This window comes from Delphinus delphis, chromosome 7 (genome assembly GCF_949987515.2).
Source record: "Delphinus delphis chromosome 7, mDelDel1.2, whole genome shotgun sequence".
Lineage (NCBI taxonomy): Eukaryota > Metazoa > Chordata > Mammalia > Artiodactyla > Delphinidae > Delphinus > Delphinus delphis.
Genome location: NC_082689.1, coordinates 57828080 through 57834079, shown reverse-complemented (window position 1 = coordinate 57834079; position 6000 = coordinate 57828080). Strand labels below are relative to the sequence as shown.

At 47.9% G+C, this 6000-nt stretch overlaps 1 long non-coding RNA gene across 2 annotated transcripts in view; it reads left to right on the top strand.

Annotated features, from left to right (window-relative positions):
* The first annotated feature begins 1955 nt into the window (after positions 1–1955).
* LOC132428543 (uncharacterized) overlaps positions 1956–6000 on the top strand; it is a 79275-nt gene continuing 75230 nt past the window's right edge. For both annotated transcript variants that reach the window (XR_009520148.1, XR_009520147.1), the window contains exons 1-2: positions 1956–2054; positions 3194–3381. This is a non-coding gene — a long non-coding RNA (uncharacterized lncRNA). The remainder of the gene's footprint in view (positions 2055–3193; positions 3382–6000) is intronic.

The window sequence follows — 6000 nt, the reverse complement described above, 5'->3', positions numbered from 1 at the left end:
TGATCCGGGCTTCCCTTGTGGTGCAGTGGTTAAGAATCTGCCTGCCAATGCAGGGGACACGGGTTCGAGCCCTGATCTGGGAAGATCCCACATGCCATTGAGCAACTAACTCGTGCACCACCACTACTAAGCCTGCACTCTACAGCCCGTTAGCCACAGCTACTGAGCCCACATGCCACTACTACTGAAGCCCACATGCCTAGAGCCTGTGCTCCACAACAAGAGAAACCACCACAATGAGAAGCCTCCGCACCACAAAGAAGAATAGCCCCTGCTCGCTGCAACTAGAGAAAGCCTGTGTGCAGCAACAAAGACCCAATGCAGCCAAAAATAAATAAATAAAATAAATTTTAAAAAAAGAAAAAGCATACGATCCTTTGAGCTCTTTGGACTGATTAATTCCCTGGTAAGTAGTCTCAAGAGGTAATGTGCTGATGCAATCTATGCTTATAACTTTGGTGACCCCTTTGCTGGAAACAAAGATTGGATCAAAGTGTTCTGGGCCAGACAACTGAATGCCAGAATTTAAAAACCACCTGCTAAGCACCTGGCTGATTCATTTTAATCAAAATTATTCTGCTAATGGACTTTCCTTCTTTGTATGCTTAACTAACACTTACTGGCAATCCTTGATCCTGGCTTGGGGTGGTGTTCTCTAAGTGTGGCCTTGAAGAACGGCATCAGCATCTTCTGGGAACTTGTTAGAGGTGCAGATTCTCGGCCCATCTCACACCTGCTGAATCAGAAACTCTGGGGTGGGGCCCAGCAATCCGTGTTATAACAAGTCTTCCAGGTGATTCTGTTAAAGTTTAAGAACCACTGCCTTAGGCTGCCCCATCCCCCAATGGGGAATTGGCTCTGACTCACCCTCTCAAGTCCAATCACATGTGTATCTGGAGCTGGGTGGCAGTTACACAGGGACATAAATTCATAAAAACTCTCCTGTACACTTAAGATTTGTGGATTTAATTAGGCCTAGATTTTTTTTTTTTCTTTTAACTCACAGCCAAACTGTATTTCTAAGAAGGCTGGTTGGGGCTGGGCTTGTCCCCATAAATGAGGGTGTCAGACCCAGGGACCGTGGCCACAGAAGCACTGTTCTCTAACCAGTGATCCCTAGATGGTACCCGCAGCCAAGGAGGCCTGTTCACAGCAACCCCAAAGGGACTTATTGACATTGCTTAGCAGTGAATTAGTCCCCAGGCAACAATCTAAACTTGTTCCGTATCATCCTGTGTATGTCTCCGAGATGTGTGGCACAGACACAGGAAGCCCTAACATGACACCTGGCAGCAGGTGGGAGGAAGTTCTGGGCTTTCAAGCTGGAGAAGGCAAGCAGGGGAAATCTAGGAAGCAGTGATAAAACTCAGCTGATCCAGGCTACACGTATATACAAGTCTTGGGCAAGAGAGAAGACGTGGCCAAAAAGCCATGAGTCACACAAGTGGCGAGAACAGACCTGCTGAGAACAGCCTCTCTTCTGCTGACAGATGCTGGAGGAGCGTGAGAAAGGGGGAGGAAGAAGATGGGCCAGGAAGGGCCCTGCAGGGCCACAGCGTCTAGCAGGCATCTGTCCCCTGTCCTGGCCATCGGGGTAAGGGGCAGACTCCTGAGAGCCACAGTGTCAGCTCTGCACCCAGTCTCAGGACCACAGAAATTCTCTGCTTCAGCCCTGAGGTGTCTTCTGCATCCTGAAATGAAAAAACACCCAGCTTCCAGTCCCCATCCCGACCCACCAAGAACTGCGTTCTTGATTAACCACCCCTTCTCCACTCTTATTTGGGGAACCCACACTAGACTTTGCAGCTGGGCCCACTTTTACTAATCCCCAGGCTGCTGGGCACTGTGAGCCCTGCGCACTGAAGGCTCAGCGAAAGGGAAGTTGGAGAAAATCCGCGCCAGCAGGGGGGCTCCGAGTCCACGCCCCGCGGTACGCATGCGCACAGCTGCCTGCCCCTTTCCCGGCCGCGCGAGTTCTGAGAGCTGCGTGTGCTGTCCGGGGCCTCGGGAGCGTTGCCAAACCTGAAGTTTTTCATTCAAGTGCTCCCTACAAGGTATTGTTCAGTCCGCCCTTGCCCAGTGAAATGGAAACAAATTTACAGTCATTCCTATCTAAATCAATGAAGTTTCCCTTCATTTCCCAGACCATTTCAGCTGAGAAGCAGACCTCCGCATTTCTGGTTCCAGCTCCTACTCGGTTTTATTTCTGATGCTTCCATTGCGTAGTTTCACTGTGGGGGCTGCTTGTTAGTTCCTTTGCCCACTCAGCATCCAAACTTTATTTCTTCCACTGCATAAGGCTGGGTGGGAAAAGGCCTCCCTCCCACGACAGAACCGGGAGCCGACAGGTAACCTCTCTCTCTCTCCATCCCTCAGGAGTTAGCATGGGCATCTCGGGACCTGGGCTCAGCCAGTCAGATGCTGCCACCTGCGGCTTTAACTCTTGTGCAATAATTCAAAGATGAAGGGACCGCTGAGAAATTATTTACTGGGACAACAGTGCAGTGTTAAGTGTCCAGGGGTAGCAGAACCAGTGGCAGCTTCCTAGCCCCATTGTCCTAAAGTGTGATGTTGTCAGCTAACTAGCCAGGGCTAGTTTCTGTTCTTGGTCTCCTCTGGCCACTTTAGTGCTTTCTGTCCACTTTCCCCTTCTGTGAGACTTGGGCTCCTTTCCCCAGGTCCCAGGGACAGCAGTCATCACTGCTACAGCAGGCTCTGCACCCAGCATGTCGATCCTGCTGTGGGTGGCTGAGCCTGGTTGTGCAGCAGCTGGCTTTCCTGGTGACTCCTGCATGTCTGCTGAGAGTCAGCGTTCAGCTTACTTGTTGGCGATTTTATCGCAGGTATGACAGTTTTCAGCCAATTCAGAGGAGCTTCTGTTTGTGCGAATGCAGCGCTTTTGGCCACACAGGTTGTGCGATAGGGCTGGCATAACAAATTACTACAGACGGGGTGGTTTAAAACACAGAAATGTCTCCTGTCACTGTTCTGGTGGCCAGAACTGAAACAAGGTATGGGCAGAGTTGCTTCCTTCTGGAGGCTCTGAGGGGGGAATCTGTTCCGTGCCTTTCTCCTGCCTTCTGGGGTTACTGCAGTCTTTGGCATTCTTTGACTTGTAGCTGCAACACTCCACTCTGGCTCGGCTTCCCATGGCCTCCCTCTCTGTTATCTCTATGTCTTCTCTTATAAAAAGGGAACATCTGGACACAGAGAAACACACAGAGGGAAGATGATGTGAAGACACAGGGAGAAAGCCGTGTGAACATGAAGACGGCCATCTACAAGCCAAGGAGAGAAGCCTGGAACAGATTGTCCCTCACAGCCCCAGGAAGGAACCAGACCTGCCGACATCTTGATTTCAGACTTCCAGCCTCCAGAACTGTGAGACAATATATTTTGTTACTTAAGCCACCCAGTCTGTGGTAATTTGTTACACCAGCCCTGGCCAATGAATAGATGCCCTTTCCAAGCTCTCCCAGGACCTACTCAGCAGCCATTGCTTTCTGTATTATTGGAAAGAATTTAGTCCATCACTACACTAATCACTGGCAAGAGGCCTGGGACTATAGGGATTGATTTAGCTAGGGACCAGAGTTCCCTGAAGCACACGTACGCGTGATTCCTGAACAAAGTCAGGACTGAAGGGACCAAGAAGAGGGTTGGAATGCGAGTGGGGAGAAAACCTTGGTGTCTGCTGCACCGCCTGAGGGGTCTGTTCCTTATGACTTGTTCAGTATACTGGTTTCTGCGTTGTTCTCATCACTCAGGTTCCACTGGGTCTTGAGGAATGCACACACACAGATTACACACATTAATGAAAAATTTGGTGAGGGTACCCCAGAACATAACTAGAAGAGAAACTTCGTGTTTTAGGGAAGAACTCCATGGGCACCGAGAGAAGGAGCCTGTCCCTTCTGCTTTATCCTGAGTTGTTTGATTATATCCAGAAATATTCAGCAAAGACAAACTCTCACAACCATGGTTTCAAATTAATTAGCTTTTAAACTTTATTTCTTACTACTCCCCAAAGTATTTTTGACCCCCAATCTGCCAAACGAATAAAATGAGGAAAAAAGCAAAAATAATATGAGCAGCAGTGATGAGAGTCCCATTCCAACTACGTCCAGGCCGGTTGGCCACCAGGCTTGCTGTGACCAGTCACTCCAAGGGACAAAGCAGAAAAACAGAGACAACTCCGGGGGACATGTGACATGGGGAACTTTTCCATGACTTGACAGTTCTGTGGCTAGACTCTCACCTCACTCTTTCCTAAATTCCTCTCTCCTAAGCCCCAGTCTCCGCTAAGTTTACTATGTTTCTTTGGTGTGAGTATTCCATCTTTCAGGGGATGTGCCTGCTTCCATTCTGTTCTTCCTAAGTGACATTTTGGCTCAGAGGGAACCTCAAATTACATAATAGCAATGAGGAAGGGTGGCCCAGACCCCAAGCTGTCATTCTGTCTTTGCGGGTATCCCTTGAAGTCTAGTCCCTCTAGTGGGCTAGAGCCACCTGGATTTTGATCGCTGTACACAGGCTTCGCTGCTGAGGTTGGTGAGTCTTGCCTCCAGCTTTTTTGAGACCCCATTGTCCTGATCCTATATCTCTTCCAGGCTCCCAAGTCTCTCAGCACTTCTGTGCCCCTCCTTTGGAGTCCAGGATCTCTTAGCTGCATTCCCTGTCCCCTTCTGGAGGGTCCAGGCCTCTGTGAAGCTATCCTGGGACACATCCATCTAAACAGCTCTCGCATCCACTGCTAATCCAGCTCCTGGGGTCGTGTTATTCTGGCACCATTCCAACACAGGGCATCTCTGGGAGAATTGCAGACTTTCTTTGCCGTGTACTAAAAAGCAGGAAACAAGCCCATCTGCTTTGAATTTCCCCACATCTGTCTCCTGGACATCATCACTCCCTTATATCAGAATGTTGGCCCCAAAGTGGGGTTCAAGGAACAGGCTCTCACATGTCTTAAGTACTCATCCCCCCAAATCTTCCCAAGTTCCTCCCCAACTCAGGAAGCATGACCTGTATGTCACATTCTGCAGTTTCTCTTCTCGGTGGTTCTTGGTACCTTCTGTAAATTTCCAAGCTTAATTCTCAGTGTTTGGAGGTACAGCAAGAATCCTTGTCTCATTCAAATGCTTAGTTCTTACAGTAGAAAGCCAGGCCTCTCATTACTTTTTTTTTCTACCACAGGCTTTAGAAATGTCTGTTTTGATAGGCAAAATTGAGCTATAACTTCTTTGTTCTAGACTGTTTCCATAGGTCATGCACCTAGAAAACAATGACTGCTTAATGGTTGGGGTGAGAGGAGTAGGTAAAGAAATAAAAATTGTATAATTTAATATTAAAATGTTACCCCATTGTAGAATCCTAGTTCTATTACTTTCTAACTGTATGACCTTGGAAAAATTATTTATCTGCTCAGAGCCTTGGTGTTTTAATTTGCAAAATAGATGAAAGAAGTAGAACCTGATTCATGAGTTTGCTGTGAGAATTAGATGAGATAAATCATTTAAAGTTGTTGGGCATAATACATAGCACATAGTTCTTGCTTTTATAGACACATAGTTACACTTCAATTCTATTTTGCAACAAGGCAGAGTATAAATGAACAATGAAAAGAAGGTACTAAATACTTTGAACAACAATGAGGTAGGTGTTTGGGTGGCAGACTCCTTCAGTCCACCAGAAAATTAAGCCAAGGAAGTGGGTTAAACACCCAGAGCTGAAGGCCATCCCCAGGGCACACCAACGTTTGAAGGGCAAGCAGATGAAGAGGAAAGTGGGAGGTGAGGGTGGAGGGGAAACCAGGACAGTGCCATAGAAGCCAAGGGACAAAAATCACTTCAGTGAGGAAGGAATGACCACTGGAGGTCAATGCTGCAGAGAAGCCTTAAGTGCCCAGATTCCATTTGGTTAAGGAACAAATGGCAGATAAAGAATTGGGGACAGCAAAGGCAGATAGCCTGTAAAGAAGGAAAATAGGACTAAAGGTAGAGG